At 37.5% G+C, this 21,067-nt stretch overlaps 1 protein-coding gene across 6 annotated transcripts in view; it reads right to left on the reverse strand.

Moving 5' to 3' along the window:
- Nucleotides 1-21,067, reverse strand: part of PAN3 (poly(A) specific ribonuclease subunit PAN3) — a 134,440-nt gene that overhangs the window by 75,929 nt on the left and 37,444 nt on the right. The gene's annotated exons all lie outside the window — the stretch shown is intronic.

A 21,067-nucleotide genomic window follows, 5' to 3' on the forward strand; every position in this document is an offset into this window, starting at 1 on the left:
TGTTATATTTCAAATATTTTACTGTGAGATCACATGGAAAAAATTTTTCTTCACAGTTGTACTATGCTGCAACATTTTAGATATTCAACGGCATGTAACGTTGGGCTTTAAGAACTACTGGAACATTATGAGACTGTACCATCAAATTCACAAACGGTCTCTATCTTGTCCATGAAGAACAAATGAATATCCAAAATATTTTTCTGAAATGGTGACCATTTTAAATTCTAAATGCCTAAGCATAATGAAGATTCATTAATGATATCATTTGAATTCAACTTTCAAAAGGGTCAGCCAAGGAGATAATTTAGTATAATTCACACTTCGGCCCACATTTTATGTGTACGTACAAACTAAGTTTAAAACACACTGAATCATGAATTTAATTACTTAGAGATTTTAATTACGCAAAGCATTTAATCACTTAAAAATCTTTTAGAACTGGTCGTTAGAATGTAAAAATGCATTCCCACAGAAGGCAGAAAATAAGACGACGGACTAATTCCTGTATACCCCAAGAACAACTTCCCTATTCAGTAGGAACGACGCTTCAACCTGATAAATTAGAGTTCAAATGATTAGATTTGGAAGATTACAGCCAATAGGCTGACCTAAATTTAAACTCGAAGACAAATGAGAGTTTACCAGTTACATACCAGCTAACATTAAAGTGATAAAACGTAGAGAAAATGTTAACCTGGGTTTAATTAAAACATACTGAAGAATGAACCTCCTTTACTGCCACATCTAAGACATGAAATTCTGAAGGGAAAAAAAAAAAAACAAAGGAAGAAGAAGAGGAAGAGGAGGAGGAGGAGGAGGAATCAGGCCTGATCCAAAATATATTTTCCAAAGGGAAAAAAAAAATTCCTCTTCTACCACTTTTATATATTTATTTTTATTTTTTAAAACTTCCAAAGTCTAAAGTTTTCAAAAACAGTGGCATGTTCTTTAAAAGTATGATCAATTCCTTACTTTCTGGGGTAGAAAAGAAGTCCATGCATTTTACTAATACACTAATCCCTAGTTACAAGGGAACACATGGCGACTAACAGGATCACTTCAGAGCTCTAACAATGTTTAGAAGGTAAGAGTCAAGATAAAAGCAATGTGTATCTTGGTAAAAGAGTCCAGAGTGCCTAAAAGAGATGGAGACATCAGGACTACAAGATTACTAAGAGACAGCAAATTCGGACAAAGAAAATTACATGTGTATACAAAAACTTTTAGTGGCATACTCCTGAGAAATAGGTATTACTCATTTGCCATGTCAGTTAGACCTTATATTTACTATGAATAACAGACTACCTGATTTCAAAGCTGAGCTTCTCTAAATTAATTTAAATTCAATTAATTATTTTAAATTAATTTTAAAGCCGACTTTGAAAGGTTTCTTACAAAGGAGAAAAGGATGGAAATAATCATTCCACCGTTCCCAAACAAATCATATATAAAATGTCATTATAACAAATGAGAGAGCCTCCAAATCTATTATAATAGAAATTATTTAAATTAATGTTAACTATGAAAGTTTACACACTAAACTGCAACCTTCAGAGATTCAACAGTCACCGTGGCAAAAAAACGTACCTCACAGTGAATTTTAATTAAGAAGTGAAGAGAAAAATCTAAAATCTTCCCTCCTTTCTCTTTCCTGATCTAAGATGGCAAGGCAATTCCCTTGAGTGGATGGGGTGAGAGTTGGTTTTATTCAACTCTGAGTATTTGAGATTAGAGAAAAAGTAAACGGATTTAAATGGCAGAAAAAACAATTACACAGGATTTAGGTGTAACACAAAAAAACCCACTACATTTAGGAATAAGAGAATAGAGCTATTATTATTAACAGACAATGTAAATTCTTAGAACTATCAGAAATATTTCAAGTATTAATTAAAAATTATAATAATACTGAGAATACTTTTTTATGATGCAATTACTTAACTACCGTTAAAGGATAGATTCTTTTTTTTTTTTTTTTAATTTTTTTTTTTTTCAATGTTTTTTATTTATTTTTGGGACAGAGAGAGACAGAGCATGAACGGGGGAGGGGCAGAGAGAGAGGGAGACACAGAATCGGAAACAGGCTCCAGGCTCCGAGCCATCAGCCCAGAGCCTGACGCGGGGCTCGAACTCACGGACCGCGAGATCGTGACCTGGCTGAAGTCGGATGCTTAACCGACTGCGCCACCCAGGCGCCCCATGGATAGATTCTTGAAATGGCTTTAATTTGGGGGGGTTAAGGGATAAAGATGGGTTTTAGAAAGTGACAAAACAGCACAGGAACCCACTTTGAACATGTTTAAAAAAAATAATTTTCTCAACAGTAAGGCAAAACTGGTTAACTAAAACCAGTATCACCTTAAAATTAAATATCTGTTCATCAGAAAATAAACAGTTTCTTTTAGCTTTAAGAGGTGAAGGCTGCATCTAAAGACTCAAGGACTTGGGTTGTAAAAATTTTCTAACTTCAACAACACTAAAGAGAATAAAAAGTTTTATTACTCCTGCTCTAGGATTTACATAATCCTTACGTAACTATCCAAATATGTTCCTGTAGTATCAACTTTGTTTTTTCATATACAGATAATCATATTTATATTCATAATTTTATTTCTAATTTTTATTCATATTTTAAACCCTGATTTTCAGCAAACTTTAAACAGTTCTAAATGCACACTTGAAAAAAATTTTTAGTCAAGTAAGACTTTGGGAGAATTTATCAAGAAAAATAGAGTTTTAGGTTCTCATATACTTAAATTTGTATTGCAACTTTCATGCCAAAAACAACCAAGTGCTTTTTATAAATTGACACCATCCCCCAACATTTACCTGTAATCCCTACCTGTATTCTCTAAACAAAAACAGACTAAATCAAGTCCTAACCTTTAGCTTCAAAAGCACTGTTGTAACTATTTTAAAAGATTTTTTAACGTTTTTTTAATTCGGGGGGGGGGGGGGTAGAGAAAGGGTGAGAGCGAATCCCAAGCATACTCCCCACCTCTGTTAGCGCAGAGCCCAACACAGGGTTCAAACTCACAAACCCTGAGATCATGACCAGAGCAGAAATCAAGAGGCGTAACTGAGCCACCCAGGCACCCCTGTTATTATATTTTAAATAAAACAGTAATTAACATTTCAATGTAGACATCCCACCCAACCAAAATGATAGAGTATTTCCTTAACTTACAGGGTTTTTCACAAATGAAGTAATTTTCTGATGAGGTTTCTAACTCGGGTTTTTGGTTTTGTTTTTTTAAGTTTATTTATTTTGAGAGAGAGAGGGAGAGAGAGGGAGAGAGAGAGAGGGAGAGAGCACATGTAGGGGGAGGAGTAGAGAGAGAGGATACCAAGCAGGCTCCACACTGACAGCATGGAACCCGAGGCAGGGCCCGAACCCACGAACGGTGAGATCATGACCTGAAGCCAAAACCAAGAGTTGGACACTTAACCAACTGAGCCACCCAGGCGCCCCAATAGCTCATTCGTGTTCAACACAATTTTATTCTTTTCTACTATTACAGGATTCCATGGAAACTGCTACTCTTAAAGTAAAATTCAGATTTTTAAGACTCTGCTGGATTCCACTATAAACAGAACACTTACTTAAGACCACAATAAATCAGTCCCATAAATTAAGGGACTAATTTAATAAATAGTGCAAAACAAAATGACAAGTGCCACCATTAAAATAGGTTTTTAAATTTTTTTTTTCAACGTTTTTTATTTATTTATGGGACAGAGAGAGACAGAGCATGAACGGGGGAGGGGCAGAGAGAGAGAGAGGGAGACACAGAATCGGAAACAGGCTCCAGGCTCCGAGCCATCAGCCCAGAGCCTGACGCGGGGCTCGAACTCACAGACCGCGAGATCGTGACCTGGCTGAAGTCGGACGCTTAACCGACTGCGCCACCCAGGCGCCCCATAAAATAGGTTTTCTAAATGTGGTAGAAAAACAGGAAGATTATATTAAATGAAAATAGAGCACAAACTCTTACATACTGTTTCACTGCAAATATGTCGAAAAGGTCTGTAAGAAAGTTACCCTAAGGTGGTATGATGTATGATAAGAAACCACTACTGTTCCTGAATATTGGTCGGATTTTTAAAAATTACATAATAAACCCATAAAAACCCATAAAATACCTTCCATGATACATTCCTTATAATGAACTCAATTTGCTTTACTTGTCTAATGGCTTAAGTTTTTATCAGTAATCTTTCTACTTTCTAAACGAAACATGACCTGCTTTTTCTTAACAGTTTTATTTAGATATAACTGACATATAAACACAGTGCACATTTTCTTAAGTTTATTTATTTTGAGAGACAAGCACACACAAGTCGGGCAGGGCAGAGACAGAGACAGAGAGAGACAGAAACAGAGGAGAGAATCCCAAGCAGGCTATGCACTGTTAACGAGCGATGTGAGATCACAACCTGAGCCAAAATCAAGAGTCAGGACACTTAACCGACCGACTGAGCCACCCAGGTGCCCCTAAACTGCACATATTTAAAATATAACCTCTTTGAAACTCTGGTCACAGGCAGAAACCAGGAAACAATTACCCAAATCAAGATAATGAATATATCCATGATGCCCAAATGTTGCCACAAACTTCGTTTGAATTCCTCCCTCCCATTCCTCTCTACTCCCCTACTTTGGTCTCGAGGCAACCACAGATCAGCTTTCTGTCACTATAGATTAATCTACCTTTTCTAGAATTTAATATGAATGAATCTTACATACATATACATGCAGGGTTTTTTGCGAGCTTCTTTCACTTGGCAACATTAAGATTCATCCATGTTACTGACCCCACCAATATTTCATTCCTTTTTTACTGCTAATATTTCATAATATCCATACACCACAATTTGTTTATCCTTTCATCCAATGGACAAAGGTGGTTTCCAGTTTGGGGCTATTAAAAACAAAGCTACAAAGAGAACGCTCAGGTACAAGTCGTTGTGTGTAGACCTATTTCATTACTCTTGGGAAAGTGCCCATTAGTGAATGGCTTGGACACACACTACTATGTGTATATATAACCTTTTTTAAAAATTGGTACGCTATTGGGCACCTGGGTGGCTCAGTTCGTTAAGCGACCGACTTCAGCTCAGGTCATGATCTTGCGGTCTTTGGGTTCGAGCCCCGCGTCAGGCTCTGTGCTGACAGCACAGGCACTGGAGCCTGCTTCAGATTCTGACTCCCTCTCTTTGCCCTTCCCTTGCTCGCTCGCTGTCTCTCTCTCTCAAAAATCAATAAACATTAAAAAAAATTGTTTAATTGGTAAGCTGTTTTACAAAGTAGTGCTACTATCTTAATATATCCACCGGCACTTTGTGGAAAGATCAAGTTGCTCTACATACTCGTGAACGTGAGCTTTGGTCAGATTTTTCTATTTTAGACATTTTAATAGATGTATCTCATTGTGGTTTTAATTTGCATTCCCCAATGATTTACTTAATGGCCACTCTGTATCTTCTACGGTGAAATGTCTGTTCAGACTTTTTGACCATTTTTATTGATTTTTTGTTTTCTGTTGTGGAATTTGACAGTTCTGGATAGACATCCTTGGTCTATGTGTTACACAAATATTTTCTCCAGGTCTATGATCTTTTCATTCTCTTAACAGCAGCTTTCAAAGAACTGTGGTTCTTAAATGTTGACGAAGTCGTTACACCTAAGAAATACCTGCCTAACCCAACAAAGGTTACAAATATTCTGTTTTCTTCTGTTTTAGGATTTCATGTTTTACATTTAGGTCCAAGATTCACTGAGTCAATTTCTATGAAGCGTGAGGTAGGAGTCTAATATTTTTGCACACACTCAATTATTCCAGCGCTGTTTGCTAAAGAGACTCTTCTTCCTCCGCTCAATAGCCTTTGCTACTTTGTTGAAAATCAACTATTTATTAGCAAGTTAATTTCTGGACTTGATTGTGCTCCACTGATGCCCATCTATCTTCACGTCAAAAGCACATCATCTTGATGACTACAGCTTTACAGTAATTCTTGAAGTCGGATAGTGTACGTCTCGCATCTTTTTGCCTTTTTTTTTTCTTTTTTAGTTTGGATTGGTTCTTTGAATGTTTACATGAGTATTAGGCTAAACTTATCAATTACTATTAAATAGCCTGCCGAGGGGCGCCTGGGTGGCTCAGTCGAGCATCCGACTTAGGCTCAGGTCACGGTCTCACAGTTGGTGAGTCTGAGCCCCGCATCGGGCTCTGTGCTACCAGCTTGAAACCTGGATCTTGCTTGGGATTCTGTGTCTCCCTCTCTCTCTGCCCCTCCCCCACTCGGGCTCTGTCTCTGTCTCTCAAAAAATGAATCAACGTTAAAAAAAAATTAAATACCCTGCTGAATTCTAATTGACAGTATACTGAATCTATAGCTCAATTTGGTAAGAATCAACATCTTGCATCTTAACAATAATGAGTCTTCAGATGCATGAACATGTTATACGTCTCCATTTATTTAGGTCTTCTTTAATTCCTCTCAGGAAAGTTTCAAAGTTTTTAACGTACAGTTCCTCAGACTTTCTGTCAGATCAAACCACATTTTGTATTTCTGACACTACCATAAATTACATAATTTTGAAACTTTCACTTTATGTTATTTGTTGCTAGTGCATATGTACCAGTTTCCTGCGGCTACCGTAACAAATTACCACAAACTTGATGGCTTAACACCCCAGAAATGCATTTTCTTCCACTTTTTGGAAGCCGGAAGTTTAAAAGCCAGTTGCTGGTGCTCCCCTCCAGATGCACGGGAGCAGAATCCATTCCATGCTTCTCTCCTAGCTTCTGGCAACTGCCGGCACTCTTTGGCATTCCTTGGCTTGTACCACGTCCCCTGTTTCTGCCCCGGGCCTCACATCCCCTTCTGCTGTGTGCAGTCTCCCTCTGCCTCGTCTTAACCAGGACGGACCTGCCACTGTTCAGGGCCCACTTAAATAATTCAAGATGGTATCGCCAAATCCTTAACGTAATTATACCTGCGAAAGACTCTTCTTCTAAATCAAGGAGAATTCACAAGTTCCAGGCAGGGATTAGGACATGAACTTACCTTTGAGGGAGACCAATTTGGGCTCAATTTGTTCTTCTTTCTCTAGTTTCTTAGAGTAGAAGCTGAAGTCATTGCCCTAGGAACTTTTCCTGTCTACTCTAGGCATTTAATGCTAAAAATCTACCTCATTAGTGTGTTAGCAGCATCCCACAACTTTTAACATGGCTTCACTGTCATTCACTTCAAAATGAAAATTACAAAGTAGTTGTGCTATTACAAAGTTGTACTGAACTTTCTACTTCCCCTATTTCTTCTTTGCTCCATGAATAATTTAGAAGTGTGCTGTTCAGTTTCCAAAGACTTAAAGATTCTCCAAAAATCTTTGTTACTGATTTCTATTTTAATGCCATTGTGGTCAGAGAACACATTTGTATGACCTGAATCCTTTTAAACTTACGGAGACTCGTTCCGTGACCCAGAATTGGTCTTAGTCAATGTTCTATGTGCACTTAAGAAGAATATGTATTTGGCTGTGTGTGGGCAGAGTGTTCCATGAACGTCAAACTGACAGAGCTATTCAAATCTCCCATATCCTTACTGATTTTGTCTTTCTTCTAATACTCAGAGTACTGAAATCGCTATCACTGTTTGTCTACTTCTCCTTTCAACTCTATTAGTCTTGGTCTCATATTTTAACCCTCTTTTTATTAGGTACATAAACATTTAAGAGTGGTACATCCATGCTCTTAATGAACTGTCCCTTTATCTAACAACTCTCTTTGTTCCTGATAATATTCTCGGCTCTGAAATCTACTCTGTCTGATAGGAGTATAGCTATCCCAGCTATACTGTATGTACCCCATACATCACTATACTATATATACAGCTGACTCTTGAACAACATAGGTTTGAACTGTGCAGGTCCACTTACACACAGATTTTTTCAATACAGGACCTGTAAAATGTGTTTTCTCTTATGATTTTATTATTTTCTTTCCTCAAGCTTACTTTACTGTAAGAATACAGTATATCATACATATACCATGCAAATGTTTATGTTATCGGTATGGCTTCCAGTCAACACTAAGGTACTAGTCATTACACTTTGGGGGAGTCAAAAGCTACACATGCATTTTCAAATGCATGGAGGGTTACTACCCCAACCCCCATGTAGTTCAAGGGCCAACTGTATTACTATACTCTATATAGTATACACTAATGTATACTATAGTATGCTATAGAGTTACTATACTCTATATAGTATACACTAATGTATACTATAGTATACTATACATTACTAATCTATACACTAATATGTAGTCGTACATTACTATTACTATAATTACTGTTGTAATTGTAATTGTACTACCTGCTGTAGTGTCCAATAATGTACATGGTATAGAATACTAGTAATAAACATGCACATTAGTCTTTTCTGACTAGTGCCTGGTATAATTTTAAACATATGTTTGTCTTTATGTCTAACGTAAGTTTTTTGTCAGCTTCAAATAGTCGGATCTTGTTTTTTTAAATCCAACCCGAAAATCTCTGCCTTCTTCTTGGGACATTTAGGCTATTTACATTTAATGTGATTATTAAACCTAGCTACCATCTTGCTACCCTTTTTTTAATTTGTTCTATTTGTTCTTTGTTCCCCTTTTCTTTTTTCTGCCTTCTTTTGGGATTAACCGACTTTTGAGTTTTCATTTTATTGCTTCTCTCCACTTATTAGCTGTAACTCTTCTGTTCTTATAATGGTTGCCTTAGGTTTTATAATACATGTGTTTAACTTACCACCAACTATCTTGGTCTGCTAGAGTCATAACAAAATACCATACATGAGTGGCTTAAACAACAGAAATTTAAGTTCTCACAGCTCTAGATGGTGACAGCCTAGGACCAAGATGCCCTATTAACTTGGTTTTCACGTTTTGTTGCGCTGTCTGTATCGTTTCTTTCCCAAACAGATAAATTATGCCACACCTATCCTTTTGATACTGCAGATACTTCTGAAGCATCAAATCATGACATCTATTCTACATTCTAAATATTTCTCAAATTCAACTATTTCTACCCGTGTCACCATCAGTGCCCTCCTCTACACCACTGTCATCTCTTCTCAGGTTTACTGCAACATCATCCCTATTGACCAACTAAACTCCAGTCTTGCTCACCTCTAATCCACTTTTACTTTTCAGCCAGGATAAAAGAGAATAAAAGAGAAAAGCAGAGAAAAAGAAAAGGAAGAGGAGGAAAAAGAGGAAGGGAAAGCAGGAAGAAAGGAAGAGAATGGAAGTTTTGCTTAATGTGTTTACTGATGAAATCCATTTAGAGTGAACAGGTCAAGTCTCCACTGTTCTTGACAGAATTAATTAAAAAAAAAAAAAACAAACAGGAGATAAAAAGTTGATGTTAATCTTAGCCTTATCTACTTTTTCTAAAACCTACTCCAATCTCCCATCTTCACCATTATTGTTCCCTATTTGGACTTAACAAAAGAGCCTAGTTGGGACTAATTCCAAAGATTTATGCCCAAGGGGTGTGGTTTTCCTGGCAGAGGTGAATTACTTGGAAAGGTAAAAGAAGGGATGCTGATAATGAGGAAGAAAGGCAGGAATTAGCAAGTATTTTGCCTTGATAAATTGTGTGTAAAAAGGCATAAAAAGATGAGACCCACAGGCACAAAGAAAAGCCCTATTCAGAGCTATTTTTACCAGTCTTCAGTGTTCATAAGTCATACAGGATAAAGAGGAAGGGGGGGAGGGGGGAGGTGGAAAGGAGAAGTCAAATAGCTAACTAGAGCCTCCAAGTTCACATTTCTGTAAGACTTTTTTAAGTTAATGGGTTGTTATTTCCCCTTATTTCAAGCACATCCAAATATGGTCAATTTATATTTACATTTATATTTATTATCAAAATATACTTAATTTCAGCTGACCTGCTCAAGACCAGCAAGGTTTCATCCTATAAGTTAACAATTAACATCTAAAATATTACTACTATTGTGAAATTAGTCTAGTATCTCAATTTCAAACTTTTCTGAAGCAAACTGGTAAACATCCCAATAGAGGAAATATGATTTTCTAAATAAACCAGAATCAAATTGGTGAAAACTGTGGAAGAAAGTTGATTACTAATGCTTCCAAGAGATGTACTCCAGTGTTGTTTTAAACAGAAGTTCTCAAAAAACATTTTTTTAATAGATAAATAAACAGAAGTTCTCCTATTTATAATTTGACTATCTTTAGAGTGAAGTAACATCAATACATCAGAACCTACGAAATGAAAATCAATTAGTAATAAGGTTTGTACTAAGATAGAGTTTAATAAAACGTTTCAGAAGCTCAGCAAAAGTAATTATATACATTTTGAAACAATGGGAATGTAAATTTTCAAAGATACTCATTAGTTTATCCTTTACAAAGTACATCATAAATAGGTAATACCCTAAACACCATTCTTTTTTTTTTTTTATTTAAAAAAAATTTTTTTTTAATGTTTATTTATTTTTGAGAGAGAGACAGAGAGAGAACGAGCAAGCCAGTGGGGAAGGGGCAGAGAGAGAAAGAGAGGGAGACAAAGAATCTGAAGCAAGCTTCAGGCTCCGAGCTGTCAGCACAGAGCCCGATGCAGGCTCAAACTCACGAGCCATAAAATCATGACCAGAGCCGAAGTGGGACGCTCCACCGACTGAGCCACCCAGGCGCCCCAACCTAAACACTATCCTTGAGAACAGTTTGACAATATGTATCAAAATGAAAAATAAGCATGCCTTAGTACTCTGAAACCTAGGAACTAAAGCTAAGGAGAAAATCAAGTATGGGCACATAATTTCTGTACACATAAGTTTTGCATGTAATTTTTCAATTTATGATTGTTTTTAAAAAGGAAGTAACTAAAATATCTATCAGTAGGCATTCAGTTATGTGGAATTTGGTACCTACAATAGCATGTCGCCATAAAAATCATGTGAATTGATTTATTTTTATTTGCCATGGAAACAGGCCCCCAGAGTAAAAATAAAATACAAATCAGGCTACAAATCAGCAATTATACTAAGTAACTATTTCTGTAAAATGGTGTGCTTCTGTCTCAGAGGAAGGGGAACGAAGGAAGACGTGTACGTGTGCGTGTGCACAGGCATACAAAGGATGGTGAACGTGTTCACTAAAATGTTAAGGGAGCTCTTACCTCCAGATGGTGAGGAAAGCGGAGACATTTTGGCTTCCTTCTTTGTACTTCTCTATGGTATCTGGTTTTTTTTCCCATAAGTATATATGTTTTACAAAAAAGTTACAGAAAAGTTTAAGATTTATTCATCATAAAGCCACTTACACAGTTCCCTTTGCTTAGAGTTATCATCGCCACCGAACAGCACGACGATACACAAGCATTCACACGGTATGCGATATTTCAATTGATACCAACAGAATCAATGTGCACAAAAAAGCAAAATCGGTGTACGGTGGATAGAAGACATTTTCAAACAAAAACAGATGAACCGCTCCTCTTCCACTTGGAACCTATCTGTTGTATGTCAAAGTCCCCCAGGAGTAGTAATCATTAATGGTCACAGAGGCGTTATTACCTAGCTCATTCTCAGTAGTACTCTCATTTATGCGTCAATCAGCTCAAGAAAGCTTAAAAACAAAAAAAAAAATCACCCTCCCTAAAAAGAGAAAAAGACCTATTCAGGTCAGTTAATGAGTAGTCCAGGAAAACAAGACCATCACAGCACTCCATAGAGTCGAGAATTACTATATAGCTATAACTGTTTTCTATATCTATGTACAGCTTCTATCCATACATATATAATACTAAAACTTATTTGCCACATTATATAGTAAGAGAAATTTACTTAGAGGCATTTTCTCTAACCAAGAACTCTGTCATACTCAATCACCAGATTCAACATATGTTAAGATTTTTCAAACATTTTTCTATAATGATATTTTTTGCCATGAAACCCTACCAAAAAAACTTAAGACAATGCACAAAGCATTAAATTTCAGGACTAACATCAGGCCAAATACTATGAGTCACCAATCACTAATCCGGGTTCATCCATTCGATTATTTCAACAGCTAATACATAGAAGATACCGTATTAGGCAATGTGCTAGGCAATGTGCTAGGCACTGTGGAGAAGAAAAACATAGAAAACACAGGCACTATGGTCTAGAGGCTCACAGACGGGCATTTCACAGGTACAAAATGTACACTGAACCCAACTCCACAATCCCAGACGTTCAGAACATCCACATATCAATAATAAGTAGAAGCATCTACAGTGTGCCTTTAGGACAGGTTATACATCCCTTAATTAGAACGATGTAAGTGCTAGGGAAAAGTGAACAAATGCTTCATGCTGACTAATTAGGTCAAAAGATGATATGCTTGAAATGAATCCTAAAAGACAAGTTTGCAGAGTCAAGACAGAGAAAAAGACACAGCAATCAAAGCAATGTTCAAAGACAATGTTCTAAGGCAGAGGCAGAAAGGGCATGGTATTCAATAGTTGAGTAGGTCTACAGCAGTAATCAGGAGAGAAATCAATAGGTACAGCTTGGATACATTCCCGAAAGATCTGGATTTTATTCTAATGACAAAAAGCAGATGACAAAGATAAGAAACAAGATCAAATAATCAGTTAGGCAGTGGTTTGAAAGTTAAGACCAGAAGCAGGAAAGCAGATAATGTTAATCTATAATAGTAAGTGTCCAGGTAAGAAATGAAGGTGGACCTAAATTATAACTCAGTGATGTTAACGGTGAAGACTATTTCAGGCAATTTCCTGAATTAGTGGCAAGTCAGTTGGGCATCTGACTCCTGATTTTGGCTCAGGTCATGATCTCACGGTACATGGGATTGAGCCCCACGTTGAGCTCCATACCAACAGCACCTGCTTGGGATTCATATTCATTCATTCATTCATTCATTCATTCTCTCTCTCTCTCTCTCTCTCAAAACAAATAAACTTAAAAAAAAAAAAAAGTGTCTAGAAAATTTCAAAGTAGCCCCATCAACGAACCCTCGTTGGCCAAATGATATGACAGATAAGAAAGATGGAAGAGGCAAGAAAACTCGTAAGTTAGACAACTGGGTGACATCAATAACCAAGACAGCAAAGAGTTGTGAATGAGTGTGTCCGGTTTAAAGGAAAAGATGTGATAATCATTTTAGACATAACGAATTTCCATGGTCTTATGCCGTACAGATGAAGATGTTCTGAAGAAGCTAGTACTTACAGTGAGTGTAGAGGACAGAGAGGATAAAAAAATATATACCTGGAAGTCAACTATGAGTAGGGAGTAGCTTAAGTCATGAAGATGTGCTGAGATCCCCAAGGGGCGCTGTGTGAGGTAAATGAGAAGAGAGTCAAGGACAAGAGCTTAGGAGAGTTCCTGAGGCCAGGACCACAGACGAGAGGTCCCCAAGAGAGACTATGAAAGAACAGTCAAAGAGCTAAGAGAACAAAAGTTTCAAAGAAAGAGGAATGGTCAACAATGTCAAATGGAGCAGAGAGAGATCAAGCAAAAACTGATACTTCTGGTAACCCTATCAAAAAGTTTCAACAGAGTCATGAAAGTGAACTGCAAAACACTGGGGATTGAGGGATGAATTAACAGTTAAAAAAAAAAAAAGCAGCAACAATAAGCAGGAAGCACTTCTCAAATTGTTTTGCGGTTTCTCAAACATGTTGACCCCAGAACATTTCCTCACGTAGCATTCCTTACCCTTGGGGTCCCAGAGCAAAAGAAACTTAAACATGGCATGTTCACAAACTATCAGGAAGAAATCACTGTCGAGGGAGAGACTGTCTACAACTGAAAAGGGATAAATAATAGAAGACATTGTTAGAGGGAATAAAGATAGGCTCTGAAGCATATAATAGAAGAACACCTGTTTGTCTGACACAAGAAGAAAAACAGGAAGGGCATGAATGAAAATGCCGTATACAGGTCAAAAGCTGCCACATGAGACAATTCATTCTCTCTTTTTCCCTCCTCTGAACAACACAAGTCACTTACTCAAAAGTAACAGAGAAGGGGTGAGTAGGTGTGAGCAGAGTGTTAACGGTTTGGAATAGCAGCTATAAGAGAAAAGAAGTAGATCTGAGGTCAGAAAGCAGTATGTACATGCTAATGCCGTTTGAGCTGCACCACAGTTCTAGAACTCTTCAAAGTACTGAGGAGCCCTGAGTAGAGACAGGTTTAAGCCTCAACCTCATAAAATTCCAACCCATTCCATCTAAAGCCCAAACGATTCCATCTCCTAGGGCCTAAAGTCTGGAAATCACCTGAAATAACGCTAAAACTCAGCAAGAAACTAAAGACTGAAGTGTATCCAGTGAGTTTCCAAAACCTCTCTGGGATCTTAAAAGCACCAGTAACAAGCAACTAGAATTCACAGGAGGATTCGTGGGCCAAAGGATTTTAATGTGAGCATTCTTCTACTTAAATACTTCTTACAAGAAATGCCATTTAATCAGACCACAAGGGGGGCAAATGCCATCAAAAGTGGTGGTGACAAGTATGAATCTCCCTAATACACCCAACAGTCCAACCGTTCTCATCCATCACTTCGGGGGTAAGCTAAAACAACAGTAACACTAATAATTTATGATCCATATTGAGACAAAATGAATATGATTTTATTTAACATGTCATTACTTTTAAGTAAATCTTAACCAGTGACACCTTGAGAAATTTACAAAATCATGCACTTCCCCTTCTTTTATTCAAGTTGACCCCTAATTCTTTTGTTTTTAATGTTTGTTTATTTTTGAATGAGAGCCAGCACAAGCAGGGGAAGGGCAAAGAGAAAGGGGGACAGAGGATCAGAAGTCAGCTCCACGCTGACAGCAGTGAACCCGATGTGGGGTTCAAACTCACGAACCACGAGATCATGACCCAAGGAGAAGTCAGACGCTCAATGGACTGAGACACCCAGGAGCCCTGACACCTTATTCTTATGGGAAAGATGGGAGCACACTGTTATCCCTTCCAAAAAAAAAAGCACTTTTAAACTAATTTTTAAAAATATTCAAGAGTATTAGTTAAAATGTGAGCCTCTAAAAGACAATTAATGTCACTGCCTCATTACACACACACACACACACACACACACACACACACACAGAGCCACACACATCTGAATATAACTGACAGCACCCTAAATAAATATAAACAAAGACAAAGTTTAGAAGTGATAAGGTGCAACTGTAGAAATGGAAATTTATTTAATATCCACCATGGGCTTGGAAATTTGAATCCTCATAATTCTGTAAGGTAGGTGACAGAATATTTCAATCCTAAACAACAGTATCTGAACTAGAGAATCACTGTTCTAAGAAAAAAATTTGAAATTCACATACAGCTTTTGTCAGGCAGAGAAATGGGTAATCATCGCAGGCAAAGGCTAAGAAAAGATAAAAGAGAATTCACACTCAGGTAAAATAAAGTACTCCTGGTGTGGAGTCTCCAGTAACCTTCCATCCGCCATCTGCTTGGGTGTCCGGGCGAAGATGGTGAGAAAAGTACAACATGGAGAAGCCCTGTAACTTCACAACAGTGTCAAGAAGTAATTAAGACTACTGCCAGGCTCAGGAGATTGAAAAGTATCAAGAATACTTGGACAATGTTAAACTTTTGCGTTTTAAAAAAATAGAAGATCCTCGGGGGCGCCCAGGTGGCTCCGTCGGTTGAGCGTCCGACTTCGGCTCAGGTCATGATCTCGCGGTCCGTGAGTCCGAGCCCCGCGTCGGGCTCTGTGCGGACAGCTCAGAGCCTGGAGCCAGCTTCGGATTCTGTGCCTCCCTCTCTCTCTGCCCCAACCCACTCATATTCTGTCTCTGTCTCTCTCAAAAGTAAATAAACATTAAAAAAAAAAAAAATTACATGGGGCTCCTGGGTGGCTCAGTCGGTTGAGCGGCCGACTTCAGCTCAGGTCACGATCTCGCGGTCCGTGAGTTCGAGCCCCGCGTCAGGCTCTGGGCTGATGGCTCAGAGCCTGGAGCCTGCTTCGGATTCTGTGTCTCCCTCTCTCTCTGCTCCTCCCCCGTTCATGCTCTGTCTCTCTCTGTCTCAAAAATAAATTAAAAAAAAAAAAAGTTAAAAAAAAATTACAAAAATAAAATAAAATAAAAAAAATAGAAGATCCTCTAACATTTCAAAAGAAATCACCATCCTCTGTTCTAAAACAGTTGTGATCATTAAAGTAAAACATGGTGGCCATATAGCCCAGAAAACCCATGATCAAATTTTTTAAAGATATAAAAGTATTAGAATACCACAAAACTGCATACATTGCCTAATAAAAGGAAATTAAACAGTAACATTTTGAGACAAAATACATTAATGGTACAAAAATAGTAGCAAATACATGCTCAGACTCAAAATATTTACAGTCCAGTGAGAAAAGGCAAACAGATAGAGAAACTTAATATAAAACAGAATGAGGTAAGTCTTAACACCAAGTATCATAGAAACAGTAAAAAAAAAAAAAAAAAATTTCTTTGAGGTGTTTAAGCAAGCATTCACAGAGAAGGTAGTAGTATTTGAGTTAACTCTTGAAGGGAAAAGGAGGAAAGATTTTTTGTTTGTTTTTCAGATTTGGTTAATCATAGCACAAAATACAAAGATACAGAGAAGTGACAACATATTTCGTGTTATATGAGGTATGAAAGATTCAAAATGGATAGAATTTAGGAAGTGTGGATGGTTAAAGAGAGATAGCCCTAGATAAGTAGAACAGATCCTGAAGGGATTTGAGAAAAACTATTCAGAAGATACACTTAGGGTTTATATAAACTAGGTCAGTAGTGTTAAAAAAGGAAAGAAGATGATACTGTAGAATTTTAAAGAATACAGACTACAGGCAGACAACATCATAGAAAAATATCAGGTTTACAATTAAATAGACTTGAGTTAGGAATCCTAGCTCTATCACTTACTAACAACAAAAGTTTGGGGGGTGCCTGGCTGGCTCAATTGGTAGAGTGTGTGACTCTTGGTCTCTGGGTTGTGAGTTCGAGCCTCATGTTGGGTGTAGAGATTACTTAAAAAAAATAACAATAAAGCCTTTAAAAAAAAAAAAGTAAGGTTTTTCTAAATTGCAACTTCCATTATTTGTCAATTGGGGATGATATGTCATTACTGTAGAACAGCCTTAATATGATGGCAAAATACATTGTCCAATGTATTATCTGTCAGTTAACGGATAGCCAAACTTCAGTAGTTCCCCTTCTTATACCAAATGGCAGAATGTGAGATGACCGGGAAGAAGTCAACACATGTTGCCTCAGTGACTGGGAAGATGAGGAAGTCATTTACTAAAGAAAAACCACATATTGAGGAGGGCATCTTGTGGGATGTACACTGGGTGTTGTATGGAAACCAATTTGACAATAAATTTCATATACTGAAGCAAAACAAAAATAAAAAAGAAAAAAAAAAGAAGAACCACAAAAGGATCCACAGATTTGGAGAAGAGAAAAATGCACCGAGTTTTAGACATGCCAAATTTGCAGTGATAATGGGATACGTATCTACATGCAAAGATAGAAAGCACAAAAAATCTGGATCTTGAACTCAGCAGACAGTTCTAATAGAAATAAAATTTTAAGAATTTTAAGCGTACAAGGGAAAGCAAAAAACAAGCGAGCCAAGAAAAGGAGCTCACAAGGAGCCACAGGTGAAACGAGTCAAGACTGCAAAGAGGAAAGAGTTTCAAAAACAGAGAGGCGGCCAGCGGTTCTAAGTGCTGGATCAAATGCTGTATTTGGTAATTAAGAAGATCTCTGACATTGTACGAGAGCAATTTCAGTGAAACTTGTAAAATGCCAAGTTGCAGATACTGAAGGAATAAATGGGTGGTAAAGACATCAGAGAAAAGAACAGAAGCTATTCTAAAGGTCCTCAAGTGGAAACTCCACAAACATAGTACAGAGACCTGATGTACGTCAAAAGAGCCACATGTAAAATAAATTTAGCCTCCACCAAGCTACAAAAAAACCTAAGGAAAACAGTATCGTTGATTCTCTGACGAGCATGTTTTGTATTTATACGTCTTTTTTTTTTTTTTGTATGAATGTATTAGAATGAAAGCATGAATCACTGTTTACAAAAGTCGTGGGTTTGGTAAACAGGCTCTCTCATATCATGAGACTCTTGGTGAAAAAGAAATAAAAAGATTGCTAAGTGCTAAAAGATGGGGGATCATAGAGCTCTTGAAAGAAATGCAACACTGAAGAGAATAAATGCAATTAGGAATGATTCAGGTGGAAACCTTCAGACTTCAGAGAAAGTTTCTGTTGCTGTTTTTGACTCAAGGTTTTTGTTGTTACCTTTTGTTTTCAGAAACTGAAAAACTTCTAGAGGTGTTAGGTTAAGACCAAGAAATCAATGTAAAGGTGTTTCCAGATCCAGAAAGAAAAGTAACTGTCACTAAGAATCGGATGGAAAGGTGAGGAAAAAGGACTAACTTTACAAATACTGCAGTTACGCAGAGGCCACAGTCCACGTCCAGTATGCACAGTCTATGGATGCACTCTCACCTGAAACAAAGTTCCTCCTCAGAAGTTCAGTTAACTAGCTAGATCATTAAATCAATCACAGCTCTAATACATTAGAGGGTATATCAGAGAGAGGGAAAGAGATTTTTAAAGTCTGACAAACGTGGGTGAAAATGCCCGCTTCTCTACTGGCTACTATTTAACCTTAATGTTACTTAGCTTCTCTGAAGATGTTTCTTCATTTAACAATAACATTTGCGTCCTAAACTGGGAGGAACACCAAAAGGGATGATTTATGTAAAGAGCTCACCACAGTGTCTGGCACAAGGTAACCATTTAAGAAACAACAGCTATAACTACTAAAATGAAATATAAATTAGTATTTCTCTGACCGTAGGATTGAGAAGACCTAAGATTTAAAGGAAAGGAAACAGGAAAGATTAACGTATCTGGCTATGCATTTTTTGAGTAAAATTTTTTATGTAACAAATAGAAAATGTTAAAAAGCATCATATAAAACTAAAACAAAAATGGTAAAAGAATGGATTTACATGAATTAGTTTTCTTCACACAACAAAAAGATAACCACCACCCCCCCCCCAAAAAAAAAAGAAAGGAAAAGAAAAGAAAAGAGGCTGGCATGCTCCTTGCCCTACATAAACACCACCAGGTGCCCAATGTAGGAATCCACAGATACAGTAATGGACACTAAGTGGGTATTTTTTTTTTTTTTAACGTTTATTTATTTTTGAGACAGAGAGAGACAGAGCATGAACGAGGGAGGGGCAGAGAGAGAGGGAGACACAGAATCCGAAGCAGGCTCCAGGCCCTGAGCCATCAGCCCAGAGCCCGACGCGGGGCTCCAACTCACGGACCGTGAGATCGTGACCTGAGCTGAAGTCGGACGCTTAACCAACTGAGCCACCCAGGCGCCCCTAAGTGGGTATTTTTTTAGTACTTCAACGTGTCACTGATACTGGGAGGAGGTACCGTCCTTCCGATGTTAGACCAAGCTAATAAGGCATTCCTCATGTCCTTAAAGGAAAAGAACTATCTGCAGCATAAAACAACAGTAGTATTTGAAATGTGAGATTCAGAGAACACCAATCTTTTGCACATTGAAAGGTTTGTCTATTATAACCCGTTTTAACCAAACAGAAAGCATAATTCTAGCATACGCTCTTACAGCAACCTAACGGTGTTTCGAGCTGTGCTCGAAAGAGGTACCTCGAGACAGTCACTGGGATAAGACGGGCATATTGTGAAGAGGCCGAGTGGCTCTGCCCGTGCACGACCAGTGTCACGCCCCACAGCCACACGCCAACTGCACCTCCACTCGTCTCTCTTCTTGTCTAGTTAGGGTGCAATTTATTTTCAGACTTTCTTTTTGAAACTGAAAAATAATTCTAACCGTCAACATCAAATCTCTCTCCTACCAATCTCAAAGATAAAAATTCAACGAACTGTACTGCTATTCATTATTGCCATATTCAAAACTCTCCAAGGAAATTTTGAGGATATTATCCTGGGGACCCTCCCCAACCCCCAAAACTTTTCCTTACCTTTAGGAAATACTATGAAAACTTCACTTGGGGCAAATGCTATGTTTCGCAATATTTTTGTAGTAACTTGTTTATTTCTATGCCCAAGGGAATATAGATATCGCTGTGGTATTAATACCGAACAGACCAAAGTATCGTGGAACCCCTTCATAACACAAAGTGGTGACAGAAATAAAACCAAGTTGTTAACTTTGTTGTATGTTTTGTGCATGCGGTGTATGTATGTGGGTTTACCGCCTCTGGGCTAGCAATGCATTAAAAATACCCAAGTATTCTGAAAGTTTGGGGAGAAGGATATTTGACTTCCACCTAGACTGCAGTTCTGATTAACAGGTCTGTATTATACCATTACCAGTGTCATTAAAGGAGAATATAATCATTATTATCCAAATTACAATTGAATATAATTCAAACCTTTCCCCTGGTACTTCAGAATCTTACTGAAAAGCTAACCTTTGTGATAAAATCCATTTTCATTATTCAGCAATGATAAGACTGAAATGTGCCTGCCACAACTCTATGACAACATACTGTCGAAGTTGGTTTTAAAACCAACACGTAACAAGTCTATTTACACACAAGTTTTATTTAGTAGTAAAAAATGTACAGAAAGACAACATATGAAGCTTCCTGTTATTGAGACTGCAAATAAATGAGACTCCTATGATAAATTTTATAACGACTTTTGAATATAGTACCCTGAATAACTGTGTATGAAATATAATTTGAACTCGTAACTTAACAAAATCCAAAAGGGAAAAACTAAATTTAATAAAAGAATAGGAAAATATAGTACAAGCAGAGAAAGCTCAAAAGCCACCACAGAAAATCAATGAATTGGTTAACGGGCCACTAAACTTACTTCGATTTAAAAAAAAAAAAAAAAAAAATCACCTAAGGATATCAACTAAGCCATCCAACCTTCACACCCACCACCCACACAGACACAGAAAGCAGCCAAGATATTCACTTTCAAA

This window comes from Neofelis nebulosa, chromosome 1 (assembly GCF_028018385.1).
Source record: "Neofelis nebulosa isolate mNeoNeb1 chromosome 1, mNeoNeb1.pri, whole genome shotgun sequence".
Lineage (NCBI taxonomy): Eukaryota > Metazoa > Chordata > Mammalia > Carnivora > Felidae > Neofelis > Neofelis nebulosa.